We start from the raw sequence: 12,398 nt of genomic DNA, 5'->3' as shown, positions 1-12,398 counted from the left end.
GGGAAGCTAAGGGAACTGGTGGGTTTTTTCCAATTTTTCTGGAAGGGAAATGGAATAGAGGCAGCAAATGTTCAAGTGAAGGACTATTAACTGCAGGGAGGGTGTTTTCTGCTAACTAGAACCCACCATCAGTTTGCAGATGTTTCCTATCCCACCTCAAACAATAGTCCCTAAAAGCTCTTGGGAAAATGCATCTTTGAAGAATCACATCTGAATCTTCACAAGAATCTGTGCTGTACCTGGTTTTGTGATGAAGTATGTCCAGTAACACTCTTAAAACCAATTGTCCTTCACACATTGCCAGGGCTGAGAAAAGAACCTGGTCCTATTAGTTCATATTGATGTCTAGAGACAGTGCCTATCATACTGGTGATATTTTTCATGAGAAGGTATGGGCAGTCTTTCACCATACTTTTGTTACACGTTCATTTCAAAAAGAGAGAAGTAGAATTTAATCATCTTCTCTTAAAATGAGAGAGAAAATCAAGCCTAGGTTGGATAGTTTGAAAAAATCCTCAGAAAATAAAAAAGATTACATTGCAAATGAAATGAGACAGGGTAATTGACACTAAATTCCTAAGATTTTTAATAGAAAACTTCATCATGAATCAATTTACCTAGTTACCATGTTCATTAAACTTCCACAGGCTTAATGTCTATCAAAATATTCTGATCAGTGACGCGATGCTGTGCTAACCCAATGCAGCTCACAAAATGCCAAATCAGAAAATGTACAACTTCCCTGCTTAGCAGCACCCAGCTCAGGACACACATCCAGTACAGTTTGGCACTGACAGGGAAGCATTAATAGTCCACTGATCCCTCCTCCCTCCATTCCTTCCTTTCTTCCACCCACTTGTCCATCTCCCCTGTGCTGGGAACGAGCTGTGGCTGGAAGTGGAGGACTCATGTTCTGCATCTGTTGACACATCCCAAATTTCATAACACATTCTACTGCTGGCAGTTCTCTGGGTATTCAAGAATGGGGTATGAAAACACTCTGCTACCTTAGAGGTAAAACTACCTTAGAGCTCTGAGAAATAATGTCATCTCCAGTGTGCCTTGTGGGGAGACAGGAACCTCTCCATCATTCCTTTTCCACTCATTTCTGGTGCAGAAAGCAGATCCAACACACCCTCCACAGTTTTGTGACACAAACCACTGGATCTTGCTGTGTTTTTTGGAAAACTTAGATACAGAGGAAACTCTGCAGGTGGAGAGATGCACAGACCCATCACCCCCTGGAATAAAGCATGTAATGTAGCTCCTACCTCTTGGCTCAAGTTTCCTAGATAAGGGGAATATATTGGATGAAGTTTTGCTGATATCAAAGGGAGGATGCTTTGCATTTACAGTCAATGCCCTTTGGTTCAAAGCTGAAATTAGCCATTACTTTCTGCTGCATCAGGGCATGCCCCTAGAAGCTCATTTTCATTAGCCTCAAAGTTTAACAAGCTGTGTTCATCTCCAAAGAAGGACAGAAAGAAAAGCCCCTAAGGCAGAAGAACAAATCCTTGATTTCTCTAGACAGTACAGGGCATTTTTCAACATTGTTTTTGCAGCTCTGCTAAAAATAACAGGAGTTGGACCATGACAAGTTTTCAGATGCAATAGCTCATCCAAGAAAACAGTGCAGCCTTCAATCTTTTTCAAATAAAAATTTGATAATACAATGGCCAAATTCCTTGTGTGCATACTCAGATCCTATGCTTGGAAAGTTCAGTGTACCTACAGAAAGACACATTCTTAGGGCTGCAAACAGTGTAAACGGCATGTTCAAAAGCTTTGGACTAATTAAGAGTGCCTAAGTTGCATTTTCAAACAGTATTTCAGTAGTGGGAGTTAATGCTAAAGAGATCTTTAATAATTCTAAGAATTTTAAAGAGTTTTAAAAGGCCTCAGCTACACTGACTTTTAATGAGTCCTAGTGAAAGCTTTCACTCAAAAAACTGAGCCTGGAAACTAAGAGAGATTGAAGATCTTGACTGCAGTGACTCAGTGAAAGGGTGAAAAGGCACCATTCCCTTCTTTATGTACAACCAAAAGATTCCATGAAATGAAATGAAATGAAATGAAATGAAATGAAATGAAAATGTGAAGAGGAAGAACAACAAATTAAAAAACCAAAAGAAGATGAGCATGAAGAACGAAGAATTGCAGTTGTGCTTACTGTTGTAACTCATCAAAAACTGCAGCAGGAAGGGAAGATGGAACACTTCTATGACTGACCACTGAACAAATTTGGTTCTCTTAATAAAAATAAAATTATTCTTCCCTTGGCTTTAACTCTTCTAGTAAGCAAATGCTGGGCTTCAGTCAGAACTAGATCTGTAGAGAGGGAAATAGAGGTATCTTGCCCATGTGAGGAAGTGCTGTTGGTTTCTCTCCACATAACTAAATACATGGAATATTTTTCTGTTTTTCCCACAAAAAAAGACAGAATGCTGATCACACAGAACAGCAAAACCTGTAATGCTGAAGGTCCTTGAATTAGACCTAAGCAAATCAGAATGTAGAGCTGACTCAAGTTTTCCCACCCTGTGGCCAAAGGTGATTTTCTCGTTCCCAAAGATGAGGAGACAGACTTTTTAGGTGGCAGTAAGTATGCAGGGAGAGATCAAAGGGGTAAAACTGGGCTGCAGAGCCACATTAAGAGAAATTTGAAGAGATTTCTGTTGTAACAGGGATGGAAGAGATTAAAGCCTTTAATCCTCCAACTCAGAGGTTATCACATTCCATAGCAGCAGCTGCCCTCCTACACCTGCCAGGACCCTTCCTTGGGAGCACTGGCAGCAGCATAGAGCCAGCCTGGCTGGAAGGGTACACAGGTGAATTAAGCAGCAAAGCCAGGTGGGTTTATCACCCTCAGCAGTCTGCCTGCCTTGCTGTGGACTCACAGTCCAGCAGAGAGCCACACAAACATTAGTTCAGTCTCCCAATTAACAGTCTTAATCTCTGTGGTGCTGTTCACAAGATAAGAAGCCCTGCTCACATCAAGCTTGACATCAGAGCTGAACTGCTGCAGTTACCCTACTTCAATTCCCAAGTTGGCTCATGCAGGACTTCTCAAGGACATATGAGTGGAGAAATGTTCACCAGCCTCTTAGCAAAACTTTATCTGTGGGTCCCAAAGGAAGGGAGAGGCACTGGAAAGCAAAGGCCTCTTCTCATATGGATTGACCTTTTCTCTAAGCTCATGTTTAGGCTGGAATCTTTGGAGCTAAAAGTTTCTCTACAGGAAGATGGCTTTGACTGGCAAACAGCAATGTCTGAACGAAATGGGAGCAGTCTAACTGCCACACTGAGAAAAGAAATTGTGTAACCTAAACATGAATATTCTGGAGAAAACAGATGAAGGGGTAGCAAGTTAGTTGGAAATTTGTTGGTCCTCTGCAGTTATGAACCACTACTTCTCATCAGGTAGTAGCAACTTTTCAAAATAACTGTTGAGGTGCTCATAAACTCATTTAAAAAGAAAATGTTATTCATAGTCATTACAAAAAATGGCTTTCCCAGAGAAAATTTCACTTGCTGTTGAATACAGTAGGCCAACAAGTTATGCTGGGGTGACTGCACCAAGTATTTGCTTCACTGCTAATTATTGCAGGAATGTTATACTTTATAATAATGTTGCCAAGCATGCCAGGTTTAATCTATCATTTCAGACATGGAAATGTAGTAATGGGACAGAGATCATCTGATAACAAGCATGTGCCATCTGAGGACACCAGCTGCATTCAGCAAACCCAGCAGGAGTGCCGAGTACCAGGTAATTTTTTGTTTTAACGCTTGTAGGCTGGAAGGCCTTCGTCCTTCAAAGTTACTGTCAAATTGCTCACTTTAACTTCTGTCTTTATGAACTCTACAACTCATCAGAGATTCTCAGAGATGGTTTTTCCTTCTCCCTTTGAGAATGGCCTGTGCTGAATAGTCAGTATGAGCTAAAGCTACCAGCCAAACTTCACAGAGGAGGGGAATGGGAAGAACAATCTGGAGGATGGGCCCATGTTGGTACCAGTGGAATGCAAGTTTCATCTCTCCTTTACATCATTTGGGAATCTGATTCCCTGTTGGTTTACTTTAATGAGATGTGAACTATCTGAACAGCAGTTCACCCTTCAATGAAATAGCTAAAAAACCCTTCATGTTCTTTAACCATTTAAATTTATATGCTAAGGTCCCCATTACTGGCAAGTCGAGACTTCCTGGTTTTAGGCTAAGGTGGACAGACACAGTTGAAAGAGAATAAACAGAAAGCACCACAAAAGGGATTCATGAATAAATATTCACTGGGAAGAGGAGAGAAGTTTTGGGAAGAAAGAAAATAGGTCAAAGTCGTAAACATAGAAATGACAAAACATTGAACCTAAACACTCACAAATCTCATTTTAACAAGCATAAATGGGGATTCTCAGGGCACTAAGCCAGTTCATGAGATATATTTTCCATAAGCAATTCTGAAGAAGACAATGGAAAAATGGTAGATAATCTAAATTTCCATTAAAATTATGAGAACATCCTCACCAAGTACAAAACTATAAGAATTCTAATTAAAGACATTTTAACTACCTTAAGGGTCTTTTAAAGTGGACTTAAAAATCTTCATATTCAAGAGTTTCATCTTACCTGGATTATCACTCTGATCGTCATGCTCTGCAAGGTACTTATGACTATAAAGAGTATAAGTACACTCCTCAGGTGGAGCTTGTTTGGGGGAATAAGAATATTTTGAAAAACATTTATTGCAGTAGTTCTGTTGTCCATATTAAAAAAAAAAGATATAAATTGACAGTTGCACTTCCTAATTAAAATATATCCATTTACAGAGCATACTTGTGTCTCAGTTCAGATCAAATTTAATTTTGGTCTTACATATAATGTGCATTATATGCCCATATATACATATAAACATGTATGTATATACATATGTGTATGCATATAGGTGCAGGGTGGAGAAAGTAGTTTTACAAAAGTACTTAGTTCTTATCTTCCGAAGAAATCACAAAAGCAAGAATTTGTCTTTCCTTCTGGAATTTCCCATAGTAAATTTTAACTAAGGACAAATGATTAATTTAGAGCTTTGAATGCACACAATGGAAGGCCTAACTCTGAGGTTTTCCACAGATTTTAGGTTAGTGCTCTGAATCTCTTTCCTTTCTAGGTTTAACCCTTCTAGTTTGCTCTTCTTACCTTCCTAAAAGCACTCTAACCCAACCTATGTGATCTACAGTCTTGCAAAGAGTTCTACTGAGGTAACGGCTTAAAGCACTGCCCCTTTAAAATCTATTTTATCAAAAATGACCCAATACAAAATACAATTTTCTTTTTATTCCTTATTTAAGCTGTGACCACCTATACTCCACAGACCCCTCTTCCTTGCTAAGCACTGTCCCAGCTCCCCTGGGCCTCAGGATGATGAATTACCTCTGGTGCTTGTCAGCATTCGCAGCGCTAACTGCCGTGTGCCACAGCCTGATCCAAACGGTGCTGAAGTCAATGCAAAGAATCTCATTGACTTCGGGAGCCTTCTGGATCAGGCTCCAAACACAGGGAAAATCACAACGGCAGTGGTGCTAAACAGGCTATTGGCACTGCAAAGCATTTCACACAAACATCTGCAGTGGTCTCACACATCTAAATACATCGCTTTTTTTTTTCTTTCTTTTTTGGAAAGCTTCTCCACACAATGCGATCCCCAACACCAGCGTGCTACGCTGCCTGCTGTAAAACCTTCGACTTCACATTGCCAAGACAGGACAGTTTAAAAAAAGAAACAGAGCCCTGTGAACAGCAGCAAAGAAAACATCAGCAGGAGGGGACGGTAAAGGCTGAGAATGCCTGCGGATGGAAAAGGAAAAAGAGATTGGAGTTGTAATCCCAGGAAAGAACGAGGAGCAGCCCTGTCCCACAGATATAAAGGGAAGGAGGAGGAGGAGGTGGTTAGTGGGAGATAATGGGGGGAGGGTCATCGCATGCCCCGTTTGGTTGCTGAATGTTAGATCAAACTCTGCAGCTTACCTTTGTAAACACAACCCCAAAATACCAACCCAACGTGTCACTCGGTTGTGCTATGTGATCAATATCATCCCGATGGCAGGATTTTCCTCCACTTAGTGAAGCCGCTCCAAGCCCTGGAGTGGATTATTTTTAGGCTGGTGATGGGAAGATCAGCTGCTGCCTCCTATCGAGTTTCCAAAGTGCACAAACTCTTCTTGCCTTTCTCATACGCTGAAGGGGGCAGGAAACTGGGAAGAGACAGGCAAACAAAAAGCACCAATTTTTCGCCTCCTGAAGCTACAGTCCCCTGGGATTTCTTCTGCTTGCTTTTATTTTCGTTTTTCCTTGTCTGGAGCAGTAAGATTCCAAGAGGCTGCAATGCAGCACAGGGACTATTAGCAGATGGCTAATCTGAAGGAATTGATTTAGACAGGTAGCCTAACTTTTGGCAGGATTGCAGAGATTCAGCTTTTTGATTTCTTTGGAATTAATCTTGGATAATTTGAATTAGGCAACATAATTTTGCATCTCTTCTACCATCTTAAGCAGAAGAGTCTACTCAGATATTTTACTTTGCTTACTTAGCTAAATCCCTCCAGCTTTTTTGCTTAAAATACAGACCAAATCTCGCTTTTGATCATAGAGGTCTGTTTCCTTTGACACAGCTTTTTTAAAACTTGAAATAAAATTCCAAACTAATTTGATGCTCATACCAGGAATATAGTTTTGAATACAATAGCCCTTATTTACGTGGGATAATATTTTTTAGTTGCAAAATCCATTGTATATGTTTACTTAGAGGTAAGAAAGTCCCAAGAGAGCCTACATGTGGTCAGTTGGTTTGTTTGCTCATTTTCTCGCAGCACCATCAAACAAAGATAAACCAAAATTCAGATTTTTCCATCGTGACAGTTTCACATGAGCCCTACAACGTGAGGCCATAAATTGCAAAGATCTGGGACTTGTGGTGCAGCACAGGACATGTGGCAATGCATGGTGGTTTTGAGTACAACTGTTGGAATCACAGAATACCCTGAGCTGGAAGGGACACACAAGGATCATCCAGACCTATTCCTGTTCAGTCATTAGGTCCTAGAGCTGGAGGCCCCTGGGACAGAATTTTGCTTAGACCTTGCAGAATCCAGGAATTGTGTCTAGATGATTAGAGAGCAAATGGTTTCCAAGGGATTGAGGTCAAAGGTGTTACCATGTTTCCATGAATGGGGTTAAAGTGAACTGTGAGCTGAGGATGGAGTTGGATGGCTGAGGCCAAACACTGCCAGATTTATCAGAACCTTGGCAAACCCGGACTGCTCCTTTTTCTCTGATGTTTCAAACCTGACTTTTGTAGGGATAAGAAATCAGAAACCTCGGAGCTAGAGATAACTAGTACCTTTTGTTAGCTCCCATTGATTTGAAACACCAACACAGCTTTATGCTGAGCAACTGAGACAGACCTCAGCAGTCCTCCAAGGCACGTGAAATCTTTGACTTGCGTTTACTTTTTTTTTCTTTTATTTCTTCCCTTTTCATGTATCAAATGCTTTAGAAAAAAGATTGTGGATTGGAAGTCTCTGAGCTCTGCTATATATCTATGTTTGTTAAAGAAGATTAAAAAAAACAGTATTTAACCTATCTAATCATCATCTGAAATAGCACTGTCATGTGATATTTTTGAAAATACATACAATTTCTGACAGAAGTGCGTGACATTTATGGTCACGATTTTCTTTACCAAAACATGAATGTTTAGTTCATTGTTATTCAGCTCTGTTTTTTCTACAAAATTGTTTAAACAGGAAGGAAAAAATAACGCAAAATGAACATGGAATCAACCAGCATGTTTCATTTTGCTGTTTCTAAATGGGGCGCTTTCATTCCTCTACATGACAAGCTAAAATGCACTGAAATGCATTTTAAAAGGATTAAGAAAAATGAATGGCTCTGAAATGTCAGAACACTCAGCCCGGATCTGGCATTTTCTATCAGGGCTTTTCGATTTGCCAGGCGGAGGGAGGGGGGAAGGAGGGGAAAAAAAGGTAATTACAGGAATTCAAAATATTTCAGGGAATGTTTGGACCTTTAAATGACTGGAAACAACCACAGGCCGATCCTCAGGTACCCCCACGTCCAGCACGTCACCAGAAGACGAGCTCTGGTACCAATATCTCCCCACGCCGGAGCTTCTTCGGCTGCAGAGCTGCCAGTGATGCGGGACCGAACCGGGCACCGGAACCGCGGGACCGAACCGGGAACCGGCGCCGCCAGCACCGGGACTGCCGCCCGGGCAGCGGGTGCGGGGGGGGGGGGGGGAATGCGGAGAGGGATGCGGGGAGGGATGCGGGGAAGGATGTAGGACGGGTGCAGGGAAGGATATGGGGAAGGATGCGGGGAGGGATGCAACGACGGATGTGGGTAGGGATGCGGAAAGGGGTACGGGGAAGGATGCAGGGAGGAATGCGAGGAAGGATGCGCCACCCTCTCGGGCGCCCGCCCCCGCCGCTCCCCGGGGCACTCACCGGCGGCGGGGGTCCCTCCGCGGGCTGGTGGCCCCGCGGCCCCGGAGCGAGAGGAGTGCCTGACCATGGCGGATAGGCAGCTTAAAGGCAGAAGCTGCTTCCCCTGATGGCTTTGGGAGGGAGAGGCAGAATGCAAAACATTCTAAGCGGATCTTAACAGAACCTCTGAGTTTTGGTTCCTTCGTTCTGTAAAATCCACAGCCCGGCTGGCACTGATTTCCACACCCTGGTGGGCTTCCATCAGCTCGACCAGCTGAACTCAAAGAAACCAAAATGGTGGAGGAACAGAGTGTGTGGGAAAAGATTTTCACAAATTAGGACTCACCGATGTGAGGAAAATGACCTGGTAAGCGCTGCAGCATGGATTAATTGATGAAGTATAACAGAAGTACCTTAGATATACCCTACCGCAGGTCCTGGCTGAGCACTCTCCACCTGAATTGTCTTGGTTTATTGAACTCACTAACCAGGAAAGGAAAGGCAGCTGCACTCTGGACAGCGCTCACACCACAAGCTGTTCTGGATTCAGCTGCCAGCAGCTCTCTCTGCCATTTTCCACATTGTGGACCAATCCATGGGTCTCCCTCTACGTGTACTTTATGGCACTCCAACACTTGCAATCCAGGCACGGGGCCCTAACGAGTTCCCATTTATTAGCCAAACTCAGGGAGCTGCCTGCAGGCTCCTTGTCTTTTCCATTTCTTAGGTGAAGAGCTGAAATCACCATCATTTCATCCACTTGTGCAGGTTGACACTAAAGTAGCTGTTTTGGAGAAAACCTCTCATTGTGCCAAGCCGGATAAATCCCTTGACTGATTTTAAATCAACTTGCATAATTCATACCAGGGTTTTATTCTAACAGAAATACAAAAAGATATTCAGAGTAGATTATATAAGTTATGGACAATCAAGTCTTTATTTTGTTTCTAAATTTGTCACAGTGACAGAATCCTCACAGTGCTGTGTCAGAACTCGTGCCACCATATAAAAAGATCAGACTGACACAGCTTTCAAGATTAATTTTACTTACACTTGCAACCCTACTTAAAAAAAAAAAAAAGTTCTGTATTTGTTTTAATTATACATTGCTCATTTTATCGAAGAAAAATTAATGGATCTACCAAGAAAATTGTAATGCAGTAGCAAAGACTTAATTTTTAATTTTAATTTTTTTTAATGTAGTAGAAAATGCAGCCGGGTCTTTGGATAACTTCTCTGTCTGTTTAAAATACTTATTGTTATTAAGCTTGGAGTGGGGAAGCAGCAGAAGCTTAGAATTATTTGAAATATTTTCCACAGCTTTTTTTAAAAGTTATCATGCCTGGTTTCTATGGGGAAAATTGTTGTGGAAAATATATACAGCAAGATTTCAACAGAGCAATCTAAGCAGCAAAGAACTCTATATGGAGAAGGACGACAAAATCCCAGACCTCAGAGCTCATCTCTATAAAAGGTGTAGAAAGCCACAGGCCTTGAACAGGGATTTACAAACCTTCTGATCTTTGAGGGACAACGGCGCCATGGTGGAGTCAGAGGCACCAAATGCAATGCTACCATTTGCCTTGGTACCTCTTGATCTTTGAAAAAGTTAGATCCTGCACACAATACAAATTTTCAGATCTCCAGGTTTATTTGTTCTGTTTGAGAAAGGTTGTTTTATTAAAAAAAAACCAAAACAAACAAACCGACCTGGGCAACTGAACATGTGTGGTTTGCATTACACTCTTTTGTTTCCTTCAAAAACCCCACAAAATCTGAGAGCTATTCCTTTAATATTAGAGGGCTTTTCAAGGCTGTCAAGAATAATGCAAGATTTCCACATCCTCTGAGTATAGAGGAGTTGCATCATAAATATCACAAAGTAAACCTTTTGTACTATAATTTAAATTCTACCAAACCCATAGACCCACTTGTATTATCCTTAACAATGATATTGTGGATTTTGCATGTGTGTCTGTGTGTGAGGAACTGGGAAAAGGGGGATTCCTTTTGTTTTTAAAGAATCACAGAATCATTAAGGCTGGAAAAGACCTTCGAGGTCATGAAGTCCATCCTGTGACCAGTCCCCCACCTTGTCACCCAGCCCAGAGCACTGAGCGCCACATCCAGTTGTTCCGTGGACACCTGCAGGGGTGGGGACTCCCTCCTCTGTGCTATATTGAATTTGAGTGCTCTAGGCTGACACTGGACAGTTCAAGCCATTCTTTTGCATTGCACAGAAAATCTTCATTATTCTAACCCAGCAAACCCACCAGTCAGATTTTAAACCCTCTGCAACCAAAACAGAACTAATGTAGGATCAGGTTCATTTTCTCCCATTAAACTCAACAAGGCACCTACATTGTTTAGTCCCATTTACAAATGTTGGCTTTTAGAGATGTAATAGTCAGAAATAAAAATTTTAGGTGTTTAATTTCAGACTGAATGCCTGAAAGGGGCACTAGATACTAAACACAGAACTCACCTCACCCAGGATTAAATGGCAGATACTTGATTGCTTGTGTCTCTGCCTGTTACTAGGCTCCCTATAGAGCATTTGGAGAGAAAAATACATTTTCAGATGATTATTCTTCTCATCCTAAACCCGGTATAGAAGATAGTGGGAGCTGCTTCCCCACTGGATATGACAATGTCACCCCGTGGAGAATGACAGTGTCTACATGGTTAAAGTTTTGAAAACTTTACTTGTATCTTTTTCTTTTCTTCTTCTTTGATGTATGGAAATAAATTTTCAGCCTGATATATTTTTTGCGTGTATCTGCCTTACTTTGTACAGCAAGAGAATATTTTAAAAGGGTAATAACCATGACAAGTGTCTTGTAGAACTCATCCCCACCATTTTTACTAGACCTGGTAGAGCCCACACAAAATGTCTCTCACATCCCTTTCCGTCTCTGTAATTCCAGAAGTTTTCCTACTTGAGCCCTGCCACATTCTATGTTGGGAAAAATGCATAGCGTAAGGGAAAACAAACCATCGAAACTATAAGAAATCTCTTCTATAGGAAAAGATGAAATTCATTTGCCCATAGTAACCCTGAAATCTGACATCTGTTGCATAAAAAATACGGTGTGGGGATTTTTTCTGTTATTTGTTCCATACAGAATACATTCTTTAAAAATCCACTACCATAAGAGGATGTGTTTAATCCTTAAGAAGATCCATATCTTTTTTTGCAGGCAAGATATGTAGCGCAGTGCCTTGCTTTCAGAGAAACATTCAACCATAAAGGGTCCCACATCTGCCTTTTAACTAAATCCTCATCCTCCAGTCTCTGGAGCTGCATATCTGTAAGCTGGAAGCTTCTTAACAAATCTCTGTTCAGACTTCTGGGAACAGAAAAGAACTTCTGTTCAAATCCATTTCCATAAAAAGGACAAACCCCAAATACATTTAAAATTATTGTGATCACATTTTATGTTGTATTTCAGTTAATAATATGTCATCCAGGTAATTCAACTGCTGCAGATTAAGTGCAGTAGTTCAGGATTTAATACACACTGCCCTGTTCTTTGTGTTATTTGATACCCCTGTATTTAGCACAAAATACTAATGTCCTGGATCTGGGATCTTTTCTTGTTCTCTTTTTCATGATGTCATCTGCCACACTTGCTGAAATAAGGAAATGGTAATGTAAATCTAAAGTCCATTTTATAGCACACAGAACTTTATTAAATCTCACTTTACATGGATTAAAATTGGGAATAAAAAATTAATCAAAAGATCGAGATTAATTTAAAATAACTCTACCCCATTACAGTAGGAGGTGTTAATGGCCCAGCAGTGGAAGGCAGTGTCTTAGCAGAAAACAAATTTGAAAACAAATTAAAACTTCATAAATTATCCAGTAACCAGCATACTGCAGAAACTTTATGTCTCAAG

The 12,398-nt window shown here is 41.1% G+C and overlaps 1 protein-coding gene and 1 long non-coding RNA gene across 5 annotated transcripts in view; one reads left to right on the top strand and one right to left on the bottom strand.

Annotated features, from left to right (window-relative positions):
• ABCC9 (ATP binding cassette subfamily C member 9) overlaps nt 1-8,732 on the bottom strand; it is a 71,275-nt gene extending 62,543 nt beyond the window's left edge. The window contains exons 1-3 of one of the 4 annotated variants that reach the window (XM_042050750.1): nt 8,517-8,730; nt 6,019-6,245; nt 4,627-4,704 (exon numbers count right to left, since the gene is read on the bottom strand). The gene's annotated coding sequence lies outside the window, so the exon portion shown is untranslated. Of the gene's footprint in view, nt 1-4,626; nt 4,705-6,018; nt 6,246-8,516 lie in introns of all 4 variants that reach the window. The other 3 variants (XM_042050752.1, XM_042050753.1, XM_042050751.1) reach the window with 3 other exon arrangements.
• LOC121675359 lies at nt 8,017-11,258 on the top strand. The gene is made up of 2 exons (XR_006020062.1): nt 8,017-8,291; nt 8,718-11,258. It is a non-coding gene; the product is annotated as an uncharacterized LOC121675359 (long non-coding RNA).
• The last annotated feature ends 1,140 nt before the right edge of the window (nt 11,259-12,398 follow it).

Source organism: Corvus kubaryi, unplaced genomic scaffold (assembly GCF_017639235.1).
Source record: "Corvus kubaryi isolate FWS band 111438036 unplaced genomic scaffold, C.kubaryi_AGA036_p1.0 74, whole genome shotgun sequence".
Lineage (NCBI taxonomy): Eukaryota > Metazoa > Chordata > Aves > Passeriformes > Corvidae > Corvus > Corvus kubaryi.
This window is presented reverse-complemented; position numbering and strand designations above follow the sequence as displayed.